Raw genomic sequence first — 17,769 nt, forward strand, 5'->3', positions numbered from 1 at the left:
CCTTTAGAAAACCGTGGCTTTTTATACATCAACAAGGATAAAAAATTATGCTACCATTCCTTACAAATATTTGAGTAATCCCATACCCATGCAATTCGAATGGACCATGCAAGTATCTTCAAAAGTGACTTGAATGATATAGCTTTGAGTAGACAAGACTTTGACCATATTTTCGACCATCTTGACACCGACTTCGAACATTCGTCCCAACGTAAACGAGTTTAGTTTGACCATTTTTAGTCATTCCCCTCAAACACAAGTTCTTGAAAAGTCTTTCCATGTAAAACGAAAAAGTGGTCATGATGGATTTTACATGACATACACAAGATAAATAACTTGTCCATTTGATGATAATTCTCTTGTTATATTTTCATTGTTGGGACTAGGATTTTTGGCACAAGACTGGAAATTTTAGAATTCATTTACCTGAACAGACTACAAAATTGTCCTTATTCGCTGAACATGTTACAAGTCTTCCAGCTACATACTCCTCCAACCTGATAAATTTGCCCAATTATTAAATAGTAATATGGAGATTATATAGTTGGGTATTGTGGGTTAAAGTAGTGTTTACTTTAGAAATTACAGAGACTATAAAAGTGCTGAGATTACACACAAGAATAGAAATATGACAAATTCTTTTTGCGATAGTCCGTAAATTGAGGTTTAAGGAGCCGATTAAGCTGGTGTCCAAGAGTTCGATTGAGGCGATCATCGTCCCACGCTGAGCTCCATAAATCTTTGTTTTGTGCTCTAAATACATACTCCATATGTCAGCGATTGAATTTATCGTTCATATGTTTTTTGTTTATAAAATATTTACTTATCAAAAAAAAAATACATATATATGTTGTTACAAGCAGTTGTGATAAAGTGCCCATTGTTGGTCACAAGTAAGTTATGCCACATCACAAAAATATATAGGAAAAATTACCTAGAATAATCCAATTTATTCATGATTTTCCTACAAAAATCCCACTTATTGATCAACCATGAATAGTCCTAACTTTAAAGAATACTTGCCTAGAGTAAACTTGGGTAATCCGATGACCTGCTATAGTAGATAATTCACCAAAAAGTAAATTGAAACTTAATGTAAACTTAGAAAAATATTTTTAAAAAATTAACATAAAAGAATCCTGAATAATAAAAAAATAAATAAAATTTACTATAACAAGTCATCAGGTTATCGGGTCACTCTAGGAAAATACCCTCCAAAATTAGGATTATTCATGGTTAATCAATAGGTAGGGTTATTGTAGGAAAATCATAAAAAGATTAAATTATTTTAAATAATTTTTCCAAATATATAAAAAAAATATAGCACTTTATAAATTTAAGGATCAACTCCTAACTATCACTATCAATTGGTTTTAACAGTGAACCTTCCTTAAACTTATAAGTACGTTACCTTTTCTTATCCTGGATTTTGTTGCTGAAGCTCATTTCTTAAATTCTATCAAGTTGAGTTGCTCCACACTTTATATTCATTGCTGATCAATTCAATAAAAATTCTTCTTTAGGGTTCCTTGTATAGAAAATCGTTGCAAGATGATCTAAGTAATTTAGAACATTTGGTTTATCTAAGGATCAATGATTAGAATTTAGAACCCCCAATTTATTTGGGGAAAAACAAGATTAGAAATTCTAATTGGAGCTAACAATTATGCTAAAGCATTACAAATGAATTAACATGCTTCATCTAATGTTTTATTTAGTATAAGAAACCTTTTAAGTTTGTCTACAATGGTGGTTTTTGTGTTTGAAGAGAAAGAGAGGGTTTAGTATCGGATTACAATTTGACAATAGAAGAAATATTAGAAGTATTAATAATGCTAACATATGTGTAATTGTTTTATTTATAACACATAGTTGAATGGACTTGCAATAAATCGCCGAGCAAAAACAAAGCAAATGGAAATCAACTTTCCTATGGCCAACTAGTTAATCAAGTCGACTTTATATGCCGACAAGAATTTAAAATTTACCATTTAAAGTTGAGTCAGCTTTTTGGACCTCCGCACAACTTTATTTTCGTCTAAATTCACCTATTTTTCTATCTATTTAAATAAGCCACTAGAATGATCTCATTAATATTCTGGGCATACCCTCAAGGCACCCAAAACTTCAATAATTTCCACTTTGACTTGAATGCGTGCACTAGCCATATCTCACAAAATACAATGATATTAAACATGTAACACCAAACTACAAAAACATAATTAAGAGCTAGCATAATATACAAATCACTTGTATATCAACGATGTGTAAATCTACATATAACACAAATTTGAACATCGTTTGAAATCAGTTTTTGACTTAAAAAAAACAAAGGAAAAATTACCAATAATAATTCAACCTATTCATGATTTTCCTACAATAATCTCACCTATTGATTAATCATGAATAATCCCAACTTGAGGGGTGTTTTTCTAGAGTAAACCCAATGACTGGATAACTTGCTATAGCAAAATTTATTTTTTTTTTAAAAAAAATAAATTAAAATAAAATGTCAAAAAAAATTTATGATTTTTTTATCATTTAAAATTTTTTATGTAAATTTTCAAAATTTTTATCTAATTTTAAATTAATTTTCAGTTTACTTTATTGGTGAATTACCTATTATAGCAGGTCATCGAGTTGCCCAAGTTTACTGTAGGCAAATACCCCTAAAGTTGAAATTATTCATGATTAATTAATAGGTGGGATTATTGTAAGAAAATCATTTAAATGTTGGATTATTCTAAATAATTTTTCCAAAACAAATTCAAAGAAATTAACCTATATTTTTCTTCCATCCGGTAAAGTATTGATATGGTTTATAATTTATATCATATGCTATTTTATGTTTGTTATAAATGGTGTGACTTGAGTGCACATTTGGTGTGTGCATTCATGTGTGACTCTTGAATTTGGAATCCAATGAATATGTTAATGTAGGTGTATTAAGTTGAGTCTTGATGATTGTGGTTTATGATGGTGATTAAGAGTATAGATTAACGAGGTAATGAAGTATGAGTTATTCATGGGAGTTATGGGACTTAATGAAGAAGTGTAAAGGTTTAATTCAAGATGCTCTACTATGCAAGCCGAGCAATACTGTCAGAAGCCTTCTGAAGTGCAGCTCGACCGAGCGAGCTCAGAATGGGTCGAGCAAGCATACAGAATGCAACCAGAAACTTTTTGTAGCCTGCTCGACCGAGCAAGCCCTTGTTTTGGTTGAGCGAAGTCTCTGGTACTCCTAGAATGCTGTTTTTGACTCTTCAAGTACTTGGGGATGTTTCATTATCATTTATTCATAGTTTTTAATGTTTAGTGAGATCTCTCCTACAAATAGAGAGCTCTCATTCACACATAAAGCATCATCTACAAAATACACCCCAAGTCAAACACTAGCCTATATCTTTTCTCTATTGTAATTCTCCATATTTGAGAGTTCTTTGAACTCCTTTGATAATATAAGAGATACTACACACCGGAGGACGTAGCCTAAGTTGGGTGAACCTCGTTAAATTTTTGTGTCGTTTTATTGCATTACTTTCTCCTACAAAACATCGATATTATTGATAGCTTAATTTGTTTGTCACAAAACCTCATACATTTGATCTTGGCAATATTGGAGTTTGAAACACATTGTTCGAACTCTAATATAGCATCGTTTTCAATGTTTATCAAGTAATTTTGGGTCCTAACACATATTAAATTAACCTCACTATAAATTAGTATAAAATATCTTTATCAACCTTATCAACCAAGCAAACACACAACAAAATTCATTTTAAGGAAAAAAGTTTTTTTTTTTTTTAAAAAAAAAAGCAAATCAAGAATCTTGCAATAGAGAACTTTGGGGTTTTCAAGCTTTCAAAGGATTGAACCTAGCTATGTTATGTGAGAGTCTGACAATGGCTATTCTGAAGACTTAAAAATTAATAATTTTTCCTTTAAAACTAGTAAACACTAAACTTATCTTTTCATTTCTTCTTTCTATTTATTTTTCGAATACCTCAATATAAATTTAAAAATCAAACAATTTTAATAATGAGTTTTTTAAAAGTTCTAAAAAGCTAATATTTAGAAACTACTTCCATATATTAATACGAATTAATTAAGATCTCACATAAATATATTTTTTTCATATAAATTAATGAGAAATTATAATCAAAATTTAACTCTAAAATTTACAAATTCTATTTAAGAATAACATATGTAAATAAGAGTACTATAAAGTATGTGATATACACATTCTATTATACTTATAATTAAAATGATATTTTTTACATGTATCACAATCAGTTACAACTTGTCATATCTCTAAATAAATGTATTATTATAATAAAAAAAATGTCATTTTCAATAGAACATGAGAGGGACACAGAAAGTTGATGTTAGTCTTCTGTGTTTGAGGGTAGGGGCCGTATCACGTAAACTCGGCGGTGAATCTTCCCAATCAAAATTATGACTATTTTAATGGTGCAAATAAAAATTCAGTGGATGTCAGCATTTTTTATTTCTAATTTTAAACCTATCAATGCTCAAAATTGCACGTGAGAAAGATTCATTAATCTGCAATGCATTCTTCAACATTTTGGTCTGTACTAGACTCCTTTATCTTATCTCAGTCACACATCAAATACTCCAATGATGGCTCTTAATCAGTTCAAGTCATCGGGTCGATTTCAGATTAAATATTTTAATTTGACTTAAAATTATGTCTTGTATTCATGTTGATTTTAACATAATTATTTATCTATTTTTATGTCGATTTAAATCAAATTCGATTAGAAAGTCGAATAAATATCAAGTTGATAGAGTCTATTCTAAATATTTTTCTACCAACCAACTATAGTACTCGTCTTATAGAGTCTAGGGTCAATTGAAAGAAAAATATTTATTTTTTAATTAGTGTCATCCATTTGAATAAGCATCAAACAAAAATTCTGTGTTTTTTTTATAAAAAAATGAATGTTTTATATTGAAAAAAAATAAAATTATATGAATGAAATTAAAAGAGAGTTAAAACCTATGAATGTAATTATTAAAAAGTGTGGTAGACTATTGTCCAAAAATATAAATAATGCAAATTTGCAAAATAAATAGGACGAGATGACTACTTTTCTATTTCTATAAAATCGCACTATTTTTTATTTGTAATATTAATTTGTAGTTAAAGTATAACATAGAAGACAAATGAATGGAATAATTGTTTTATACGAAAGGATATTTTATGGATGAAACTAAAAGAGATTTTATAGCAGTGAGGCCTTTAACGAAAAAACTATTGGATGGGACGATTAAACACTCATTCTAAGATCAATTTAAGAAGGACAATCAAGCAAATCAATACAAAACTCTTAACTTAAAAATGAGTCCCCTACAACATACTAAAAAATGAGACAAATCAGACCATAAATGAGTCCCCTACAACATACTAAAAAATGAGACAAATCAGACCATATCTACTCCTTTATTTCATATCTTGATTTTGTGTAAAAGAGATTTATTAAAAATATTGTGGAGAGCTAAAACATCTAATTTTTACATACAATCTATATGTTAACGCAGTTGCAAAATTCAAAAACAACTTGACTCTAAATCAATAACGTCGGTTAAAATTTAATCAGTAGTCGATTTTTTAAGACTAACTTTAGATTTTAACGAGTTTAGTACCACGCTCATACATTCTTTATGTTCAACTATATGTTATACATGTCTCTACTCTCGTGCTAAAATTTCATGTCTCTCGACTATGTTGATAATACTCTTGATACTTAAAGTTGACAATGTTGTAAATTTCTCTTACAAATCACAATACAAGAAAAGGTCTCACAAGGTTTAAGAATCACTTTAAGCTTTCTTGCACTCTTCCAAACACTTTATCTAACCCAAAAATACCTTTTTAGACTTATAAAGATGAATGAATTATACACAGAAATTTTTAAAAAATACGCACATGTCAGTAGATTGCAGCAGACACAAGGTCTGATATGTTTACTAAAACGAGTGCACCACTTGCTCGTTCAAGCAAAGTATGTCTCAATTATTTATGTGTTGTGTCCTCATCTTACTCCAACAAGTGAAAGAATGATTTGGTTGCCTTTCTCATTAGGAGTAATGGTAATATATGCAATATTACAAACTATACTTTAGGAAACTAAATATTTACCTAATATTCTACACAATCATATTGATTATACAAAATATTCTAGTAATCAAAAGATATTATTCTAACACACCCCCGCAGTCGAATCGGGAGGTTTACAGACGCTGAGACTGGAACGAAAATCATCAAATAATACTTGAGGAAGACCTTTGGTAAAAATGTCAGCAATCTGATGACGAGTTGGAACATGAAGCACCATCACCACGTTTAACTTTTTCACGAACAAAGTGAATTTCGATCTCAATATGTTTAGTGCGCTGGTGATTAACTGGATTACCAGCCAAATAGACGGCACTAACATCGTCACAATAAACTAGAGTAGCTATAGCAATAGGATAGTGAAGCTCAAGAAGTAAATTGTGAATCCAACAAGTTTCAGAAACAGCATTAGCAACACCACGATATTCCGCGTCAGCACTAGATTTGGAAACAGTAGGTTGTCGTTTATGTGACATTTGGGAATTTAAAATAAATAAAATCATTTTGGGCTTTAAACTAATTAGAAAATTACCATGAATTAATTTTGTTAAGTAGGTAATAATAATAATAATAATAATATATATATATATATATATATATATATATATATATATATATATATATATATATATAAAGAAATTATATACCCAAACCCCCAAATCAGAAACCTAATTCCCATTTTCCTTCCCGTCGCCTTCTCCTAAACAGACATTTCCGTTTCCCATTTTCCTTTTCCTTTTCCTTTTCCTTCTTCTTCGAGTAACCCGCAAGGAACCAAGACCTCCATCACCTTCTTCCTTCTTCTGAAAATTTCGAGTGTCTACAAGCGAGATTCATCCTCTTCCTCTTGACCTAAGCTGGTCCTTCTTCTCTGTGCAGTCACGGTGCTTCCCCAACCCTAACCGGCGCTCCTCTTCTCGTTGTTTGTTGGTGTAAACAAACTAAGGTTTGAATCTCTTAATTTCGAAGTGTAGTTTTATTTTACTTTTCTTGAATAATCTGATTTTCTTCTCAAGATTCGAACCCTAGCTTTTTTTTTAATTGGAATTTCATGTAATATCTATATGCTTGTAGAATTTTATTCCATTGAAGTAGAAATTGGTAAGATAGCAATCGAATCTTTTTTTTCCCAAGCCTCTGTCCCGTTGAATTGGGGAAAATAAGTAGAATTTGGTCTTGTTGTTTAAGCATCGAAAATTCAAGAAACAAATATCAATTTTGATGAAACTGGAATTTAAGTTGAGTATATAGGTTCAATTAGTAAGTGGATTCTTGTTAGTGTTGATTAGTATTGGTTATCTGGGTTATTTGAATTCTAGTATCAAATTGAGTATGTGGGATTCTGAAATTTCAGTTTATAATCTGAACATTCTGTTTTGTACTTTTCGGAACTGTGTTGATTGTTTTTGGGTCTTGGTGTATTCATATGCTTTGTAGATCTTCAAGTCACGGTCGCGTAGCCACTTAAATCGTCTCATTTGGTTTTCGTATGAGTGAGTTATGCTTGTTTTAGTAAGAGGTGTCCTAAAACCATTACGGGATTCCTAATTGGGATCAAGAGATATGGAAACTATTTGGATGAGTTTTGTTGATTGAGATTATTAGCTGGGTATAAGATATTGAGTTATTAATTGGGAAATTATGGGAAATGTGTATTAGTTAGTTATGTGATGATGAGAATTTAAGTGTAGATTAGGATCTTGGTAGTAGATTATTTGAATGATATAGTTATGTTTAGTTCAGTGTCCCTGGATGTAATATTGACCTTTTTCAATTATGGTGATGGTTAAATGTTGATTGATTGGTTGATCTTGAAAGTATCTAGGGTTTGTGTGGAAATTATTAGCTGAATGGATAAATTAGCTGAGTCCTTCTCTTTGGATAGTTCGTTAATCTTGCTTAGTTTCTTGGTTTTGAGTCTAGATAGATATGAAAGTGTTTGAATTGGAGTAGAGCTTGCACTATCTCTGAAATGGGAAAAAATATTAGAAAAGAAGATAAAACTAAGATGCGTTCTTAGGATGAGACGCAATAAACTATATGAACCTAGTCGTAGTACCGTATGCTTTGTTGTGATGCTATATTTGTTATGCTTCAGGAGGCGACTTTATCGAAGAGCCCTTCTAGTAATCGCGGGGTAGCAGATTTGGCCTCTTGAAGCGTTCTTTTAGGTGAGTAGTAACAGTCCCTTAAAAAGGGGTCTGGCCAGGCTACCATTTGTAAAATGTTTATTTAAAGTTTGTGAAATTTATATGAATGTGATAAATGTTTATGAATGATTATGCTGATATTGATATGGTCAATGGATCGGGCTTGCGAGCAGGTCATTGACGGAGTTGAGGAACATGGTTCCCTACTCCCTGTTTTTGAAGCGAATTGTCATTGAGATATTGACTAGCTTCACCCGAGAGTGACATAGCCTTAGAGCTATGGATGTTCCTCTCAACTAGACTCCCTATGCGCACATAGATCTAGGAAACTGATGTTGCTTTTAAACCAGGGTTTTGAATTGATGTGTTTAATTGTTTTAGATTGTTGCTTCTCACTCAGTTTAATCTGATTCCTTGTTGTTTCCATCTTTTAGCTAATTACAGATCGGATCCGGTCGGAAATAATCGGGTTAGCAATGTTGATGAGAGTGCTAAGGATGTCCTTTTGAGCTGAGGTCGTGGAAGCTTATAGTTTGTATTAGGAATTTGTTTAATGTATATTAGTTCTGATTAGTTCTGATTATAATGGACTCGTAGTGAGTTGTATGGTTACTTCATGTTTAGATTAGATATTTTGTTTGAGATTTAGCTGTGTTGGTTTCGTTATAGAGCTGGTGATTCCTTTGCCCAGGTTTTGGGATATGATTTAAGTTTCTTGGGAAATAATCCCCGTGACGACCCTATTTACCCAGTCAACGGTAAGTCGGGTGGTTATAGTTTAGCGAACCAAGAAATTAAATTATCACCCAGAAATACACAATAACCAGAAGTAAAGCGGCGAGTGTCAGGACAGCCACCCCAATCATCAGTATAGGACAAAAGAGTTGAAAGATTAGAACGATACAACTGCAGACCATAGTGAATAGTACCTTTGACATAGCGAAGAATGCGGTGAATAGCAGCCATATGTTCAATTCTAGGATCATGCATATCAAGGCAACCCTGCTGAACAGCATATGAAATATCTAGGCGGGTGAAAGTAAGATACTGCAAAGCACCAGCCAGACTACGATACAATGTAGGATCATCACAAGAAGAACCAGCATTAGCACAAAGTTTGCCGGAGGTAGCAACAGGAGTAGCAACAGGTTTACATTGAGACATGCCAGCCTTTTCAAGAATTTCAGAGGCATACCGCTGTTGAGAGAAAAAGAGGCCCGTAGATGTACGATTAACAGCAATACCCAAAAAATAATTAAGAGGACCCAAATCCTTCATGGCTAACTCAGAGCTAAGTTTGGACATAAGAGACTCACGAAGTAAATTAGAAAAAGTCATAAGAATAATATCATCCACATACAACAGCAGATAAGCAATATCAGAACCATGACAGTAAACAAAAAGAGAATTATCAAAAATGCTGTTAGAAAAACCAATAGCAGTTGCAAAAGTGCAAAACCGGTGGTACCAAGCACAAGGAGCCTGTTTGAGACCATAAAGTGACTTACGAAGAAGACAAACATGATCAGGACTAGTAGAATCACGAAAACCCAGAGGCTGATGCATGTAAACAGTCTCAGTCAAGTGACCATGAAGAAAAGCATTTTTAACATCTAGCTGATGAATAGACTAAGACCTAGAAAGGGCAATACTTAAAACAATGCGAATAGAAGCGGTTTCACAACCGAAGTAAAAGTTTCATCACAGTCAATGCCTTCCCTTTGAGATTTACCATGACCAACAAGACGCGCTTTATAGCGCTCAAAAGAACCATCGGACTTGGTCTTGACACGAAACACCCACAAAGACCGAATGATATTAGCATTAGGAGGACGAGGTACCAGATCCCAAGTGTGATTCTCAATTAAGGCATCAAATTTCTCTTGCATGGCTAACTTCCAGTTCGGGTCACAAAGAGCATGAAGGGGAGATTTGGGTAATGATGAAAAAGAAGCAGATAAAGCTTGGGAGTGGTATTTGGGATTGGGTTTGAAAATACCATGTTTACTACGCGTAACCATGCTGGGTGGTGAGGATGGAGAGTTGGGAGTGAAAGAGGAAGAGGAAGAATGAGGGTGGGTTTGGACTGGGCTGCGTAAGGCAAGCCCAGTAGAGGTGGGTGGGTGAAAAGGGGAAGAGGAGGAGAAAGAATGAGTGGGCTGGAGAGTAGCTGGCCGGAAGCAACTAGAGGCCCAATAGAGGAAATAGGCAGGCGGAGGGATGGGTGCCGTTGGGCTCAGCTGGGTAGGGGAGGCTGTTGGGCTTAGTGCTGCTGATGGACTTAAGGAAGGAGCAGGCCCAGTTGGTTGCTGGCGCTAGGTAGGGGAAGAGGGGACTGATAGGCTGGGCGTAGGAGCAGGCCTAGTAGAAGAGGAATTTGTTTGGGTTGTTTTGAGCAAACGAAGGGAAATATTATCATCTAAGAATTGGTAGTTTTGGGGAGACGGTGAAGAGGATTGAGAAAAAGGAAAGGTGGCCTCATCAAAGAGAACATGTCGAGATATAATGATTTTACGGGATGAGAGATCATAGCACTTGTAACATCTATGAGAAGACGGGTATCCTAAAAAGATACATGGAGCGGAACGTGGGTAGAGTTTGTGGTTAGTAGTAGAGGGAAAGAGAGGAAAACATAAACACCCAAAAACCCGTAAATGAGTATATATAGGAGACTTACGATAAAGAAAGTGGGTGGGAGTGAGATTGCCAAGAAGTTTAGAAGGGAGAATATTAAGGAGATAAGTAGCTGTGTTTAAGGCGTGAGGCCAAAAAGACAGAGGAAGGGAAGCATGACACAAAAGAGTACGAATTATGTTATTGATGGAGCGGATTTTGCGTTCGGATTTGCCATTTTGAGAAGATGTGTAAGGACAAGAAAAAGAAGAGTAATACCCCGACTAGTACAAAATTGATGAAACATATTATTGTCAAATTCACCCCGTTATTACATTGGAAAGATTTTATATTAAGCTCAAATTGGGTAGTAACAAAAGTATTGAAATTCACAAACACATCATAAACTTGAGATTTGCAAAATAAAGGAAAAGTCCACAAAAAATTAGTATAATTATCAAGAAAAAGAACATAATATTTATATCCCGATGGACTAGAAATATGAGATGTCTACAAATCACTATGAACAATATCAAAAGGTTTAGAAGTCATAGACATAGAATTAACAAAAGGTAATTGAATGTGTTTCCCTAAAGGACAAGAATGACAAACAAAATGAGGATCTTTATTACATTGAATTAAACGAGAATACAAGGAATTTAAAACCGTATTGCTCGGATGTCCTAAACAGGAATGCCAAATACTAGAAGAAAAAACGGAAAAAGCCAATGATGTGGAGGACGGAGGAGAAGCTCCATGTGTAGATGGGAAAGGATAAAGATCACCCGTGCTATTAGATCTCAGAACGATACTCCCCGTGGCCAAATCCTTCACAGAAAAGCCAAAAGGATCAAATTCAACGGAAATCATATTATCATGAGTGAATTTACGAACAGAAATAAGGTTTTTAATAAGTTTAGGTGCATATAAGACATTTTTTAGGGTAAGGGATTTTTGGGAGGAAGGAAAAGAAATATGCCCATGACCAAGAATTGGAATTAAATTACCATTACCGACAACAATAGCATCATTGAATTGATGCTTTAAAGGAAAATAAGGAAGTAAAGTACCTTGAGATCGAGTCATGTGGGATGTGGCACTGGTATCCATATAAAATTGCTCATCCGGAGTAGACAAAGAGAGAGTGTTCATGGCATGATCAATGTCCGTAGGAATATAATTCATAGAAGCACTAGTCCCGGTATGATAACTTTGTGCCGGTCGCAGACCAAGAAGACCAGCAGAAGGTGCATTGCTTGGAGAAGAAGGAGCCCAAGGTGTAGTGGGAAAGGGAGCAGCAGGCTGGGCCCAATTCTATCTGGCCCAGTAAGGCCAACCAGAAGAAGAATAAGAGGGAAAGGAGGGTAGACCAGAAGGGGTTCTGTTGGGCCGAGAATGAAAAGGAAAAATAAGCCTGGAATGTTGCTGCTAGTGGCCAGCAAGACTGGCGGAGCCAGGGTGGCTTCCCCAGTGGGTCCGGCCACCACGACAAGAGTGACGGTGGCCACCACAGTGGTGGGGAGGGCTGCGGTTGTTAAAATGAGCGGAATTTTCGGGAAAAGAAGCTTTGTTTGTGGTAATAAGGGCCGAATCTTGAGCGGGAGAATTGTGTTTATGGTTGGAGCGCTCTTCCAATTCTAACATAGAATGAAGAGTATCAAAAGAGGGAATGGGATTCATATGTTGAATCAAAGACCGAAAATTTTTGTATTCCGAAGTCAAGCCATGAAGAACTTGGAGAGCCAATCGATTATCGATGATGGAATTGTCAAGATTAGTAAGAGAAGTCGCAATAGTTTCAAGTTCATTGCAATAAGATTTCACATTGGGAAAATTGGATAGAGAAATGTCATTAAATTGAGACTCAAGATGAAGAATACGAGATGTCTTATTATTTTGAAAATTGTTCTCAAGACGATTCCAAGCATCAAGGGCACAATCATCGGGACGAACAATAGATTGAAGGAGGGATGGACTAATAGAGCCATAAATCCATGTGCGAACAATGTCATCAAGATGTTGCCATTCGGAATCTTTAGAAACTAAAGCTTTAGAGGAGTCATCGGGAAGAATGTGAGAATCCACAAGGTGAGCTCTACAATGAAGCTTGAATAAAGTGACCCAAGTATGAAAATTGGAACCATCTTCATGAAGTTGGATAGGCACGCATGTTTTAATGTTAGTAACCAAAGTAGCGGGATGCATTTTTGTGGGAGAGGCCATGGAGAGGGCAACAAGTAGAGGTGGCGGAAGAATGTGGTGGCGGAAATGGTGGTATGGGTGGCACACTTGGGGAGCAAGGAAGAGATAAGAGGTAAGAAAAGAGGGAAGCAAGAAACCTAGGCAAATGATATCATGAAAGAATGATTTGGTTGTCTTTCTCATTAGGAGTAATGGTAATATATACAATATTACAAACTATACTTTAGGAAACTAAATATTTACCTAATATTCTACACAATCATATTGATTATACAAAATGTTCTAGTAATCAAAAGATATTATTCTAACAATAAGAAGCTCTAATACCGATTTTTGCAACCCACCTTTGCTACGATCTTCTTTGTCATGAGAGCTCTCTTGCTTCCTCAACTATGCCTTCATCAGTGGAAATTAGAACTTTCACTACCAAGTGCTCAAAAGTTTCATCCTTATTAAATGATTTGATTCTTTAATCAACGATTAATAATTCAATTTTATCACTAACAGCTTTTAACAACTTTATTACTTTTAAACAAGTAAGCACTTATTTAATTGAGCAATTTGAAGCCTCTTTAATAAAGTTTTGACTTATAATTTTATGTATTACTCACTTTTGTTTCATTTTAAATGTTCTATTTGCTTTTGGCATGTTTATTAATGCTTAGTTTTTATAATTTTTAATTTAATCTTGTTTAAGTATTACTCGCTTTGTTTCATTTTAAATGTTCTATTTTTAATAACGATAAATGTGTATAATTAAAAATTATAAAAATTAGGTATTAATAAATTTTATGTTGAGACAAATCAAATTAAACAAGATTTTATTTGAGTATGTTTTAATGTATGGATTAAGAATAAAACACAAATTAAGAGTGATTGATTAATAGTAATCTAAAAGCAAATGAGACATTTGAAAAGAAATGGAGAGAGTATGTGATTTATTTTGCTTGTAATAAAGCCTAAGAGTTACTCGTGATCGCTAGTTAAATGAAGGATAATTAGATGTATTTTGCTCCTAAACTCTACATAAAAGGACAAATAATAATTTAAGAATAAATTAAATTTTAATTGATTATAATAAACATTATTGTGTTTTACTGTTTTGCATCTAACTAAAATATATCTTCCTTCGTTTGAAAGGGTATATCTACGGTTAAAACTAAATCAAGTGTTCAAAACAAATATGATGACTTGATAAATATCCGATCTTATAATCGAACCCAATTTAATCCAACTTAAAATGAATTTAAAATTATGTAAAAATTAATATGATACAAGATTTGATTTTAAACCGACACAAAAACCCAATAACTTGAATGCTTAACTAGATGATCAGTGATGAAATATTACATTTTTAGGTTAAATTTCATTTTCATCAACACTGTATATCATTTATTTTCTCTGAAATATACTCTCTACCAGCTCAAACCAAACGTGACATTGTCTTTAGGCCTTTAATAAGTTTGCATACCAAATAGTGATTTGACACTAAGTTCCCGTATCAAGTTTCTTTATAGTACCATTTCGACTTGACATTAATTAAAAAAATGGTTAATAAAAAAATATTATTTATTTTTCTAAAAGTGTGAGAGTTAATAAAATTTAGAGTAAAAATAAATAGGGGTAAATAGGACGATTTATTAATTACTTTTTAATATAGCCACGTACCGATTATTGTAAAATATAATGAATGAAAAAAGACAAGCATACAAGTATTGTAAAACGTAAAAAAGTAGAATTATACTTGTTGTAAGAGTTTTAATTTGATATACTAGCTAGTTTCATTAACTATTCTCTTTTAATTAACACCACTTTTATTTTAGTCCGTCACACAAAGTTTTATATTATGTCCTATCTTTAGCAATAATAATGGCTCTCTTTTATTTAATTCTCATGTACATACTTATTGTCTCTACATTTGAACAAATTATTTATATGATTCACTGCTTTTTTTGTTTTATTCAATTTGCATCTTTTGTTCCTATAAAAGGAAATACTAAAAAAGAAGATACATCACAAATCACAATATCCAATTATTACCCCTTTTTGAATACTTATATGTTCTGATAGAATTGCATCAAAGAGAAAAATGTGAATTTATAAGAAAATGTTAATAAATAAAGTAAGAGAATAAATTATATGGATGAAATTAAAAGAGAGTTAAAATGTATAGATGAGATTAAAAGAAAGTGGTGAACAATTTTCCTAAAATATAAATAATACAAATTAAATGGAACGAATCAAAATGAAAAATATTTCAAATTTATGATCGGAGGGAGAGTATATTTATGTGTCAAAATTTTGACATGATATGTAACTTTCTGGAAATTTATGGGGAGAAAACGTATCAATATTTGAAACCCAGATAGGTACACATAAGGGTAAGGCTGTATGTTTACAATCACATACTCTATCTGGAAGATCACACCACAAACTATTGGATTGCAAGCATTTTAATTTAACAATAATTCTTATTACCATGCATTACAATTTTCAACTATATACATAAAAAACAAAAGCTTTAAAAAAAACATAGGAGTATTACTACAATCTATAGATACAATCACCATGTAGTAGAGCTAGTAAAATATAATCTAATTGGATCTGTAGACTTCAAACAAGTCTTAGCTCAGGAGGAAGAGTCGACCAAAGAAAAGATAGGAGAGTTGATTAACTTAAAAAAGAGAAATTGATGTAAGAACGGGTGAAAGGGTAGATACGAAAAAGAATAAATAAAAGAAAAGCCTTGCAAGGCCAAGAAAAAAATAAGACAAAAATAGACTAAAAATCTACATTTTAAAGTGCAGAACAAAAGGAAAATAAAAAAATAAAAAAATAAAAATTATGGAAAATGTTAGCTCAGAAAAGATAGCACCGCAAGGATCTTAATTAATCTTCATGAATTTGAAGATGTTGATTTTGAGAGAAAACACAAGCCTTTTTCTCTTGTTTATGGCAATACTTAGGAGACAAGTAGCAAGGATAAGGCATAGAGTTGAACATGGTATGAGTTTTGAGGAGGAAGTGTTAGTGTTGAAAGAGAAATGAAAATGTGGAGGAAGTTGTATCATAGTTAATAATGTAGTGAAGTGATAGAAAGGAACAAGAAGTTGATGTAATACTGAAGAGATAGATGGAATATTTATAGGAAAAAAGAATGAATGGAAAGGAAATAAATGAGGAAGTGTAAACTCAAGGTTGCTGTCATTACAAATAGAATTAGGTGTAAAGATGTTTAGCTACTGACTCTACTGGCTGTAGAGTGTAGAGGACCAAGTCCTTCTAAACTTATACCATTTAATTTTCAAACGGTTCAATACACTAGTTTAATCTTTAATACTTTTATATAGGACTATTTAATTATGTATAGTAAAAATATATAAAAATTTAGCATTAATAATCTTTACATTGATACGAATTAAACAAGATCCCACCAAATTATGATTTAACTTATAAATAAAAACTAATCACAAATTAAGGGTGATGAATGGATAGTTCATTATTTTGTAATGTTGCCAATAATAGGAATGGAGGAAGTAGAAGCAATTCACTTCTTTTCTTACATTATACAATTGCATTTGATTGTTTATACAATTAATTATGTTATTTGATTATATACTATGCACTTTTAAAAATTATAAAACGTTAATATTATAAAAGTATGTAATTAGACGATTCAAATAAAATCTCAGTTGCTTATATTTTTTCTTATACATTAGCTGCAATATATAAAATAAGCTTAAACGATCAATAGTGTCAATAACCATAATGTAACAAGTATTTCAGAACGGAGGAAGTTCTCTCTATCTCCTACATAATTAACACCTCATTATGTTTTTGTCAATTAGAGAAAATTTGTTTCATTTTTATTTTCGATTATGATTTTATTTTGTTAGCTTTAATCCGTATAATTATCTTATATTTTTATCTTATTAAAATATTTCTTTCATTTTTTCATAAAATAATTACTAACTTTTTGATGTTTGCTCCAAGTATAATTGTCGTGTAAATCTAAAAAAGGGGAAAAAAGGTATACTTTACACGGAAGTGTAGTGAAATGAAAGTCTTTAGATCTTACCAAAGTGATAAAAGAAGAAAATGCAAAGAGAAAATATCACAATCGATGAAGCAATGAAAAACACAAGCAAGAAAATAGATTAAATATATTTTAATGGGGTTTTAGGCACCTACTCCTCAAAAAGGCGATAATAAATCCCTGCACCAAATTGCTGGTAAAAATAACTTTTAAAATTATATAGCCTGTTAAATAAATATAATAATTTTTACTCTTACAATAAACTATTAATTGTATCTATTGTATTTAGTGCAATTCATCGACATTCAATTTAGTTGAATTTAATTCCATTAAAAAATATTAAAATTTCAAAATTTCATCTTTACCCTTTCCAATAATAAAAATTCGATCTTTTGATTAATATATATAAGTGAAATCGACAAGTATTAACATTTGGGACCCTATAAATATTAGGGAAATTTGCGAAGAAACACCTTTTAAAACCCCCTTTTTTTGTAAAGAAACACCTTTTATAATTTTTTTTTTGTAAAAAAACACCTTTTAAGAGACTTTTTTTAAAAAAAAAACACCTTAAATCAGTTTTCGGTGACTTTTGTCAACTTTCCAGCGTTGACTATGTCATTTGAGCT

General features: G+C 32.4%; 1 long non-coding RNA gene across 1 annotated transcript; it reads left to right on the forward strand.

Annotated features, from left to right (window-relative positions):
• The first annotated feature begins 6,798 nt into the window (after nt 1–6,798).
• LOC130824266 (uncharacterized) lies at nt 6,799–10,337 on the forward strand. Its single transcript, XR_009046693.1, has 3 exons — nt 6,799–7,085; nt 8,238–8,310; nt 8,724–10,337. It is a non-coding gene; the product is annotated as an uncharacterized LOC130824266 (long non-coding RNA).
• Nucleotides 10,338–17,769: the final 7,432 nt, after the last annotated feature.

Source organism: Amaranthus tricolor, chromosome 9, assembly GCF_026212465.1.
Source record: "Amaranthus tricolor cultivar Red isolate AtriRed21 chromosome 9, ASM2621246v1, whole genome shotgun sequence".
Classification (NCBI taxonomy): Eukaryota; Viridiplantae; Streptophyta; class Magnoliopsida; order Caryophyllales; family Amaranthaceae; genus Amaranthus; species Amaranthus tricolor.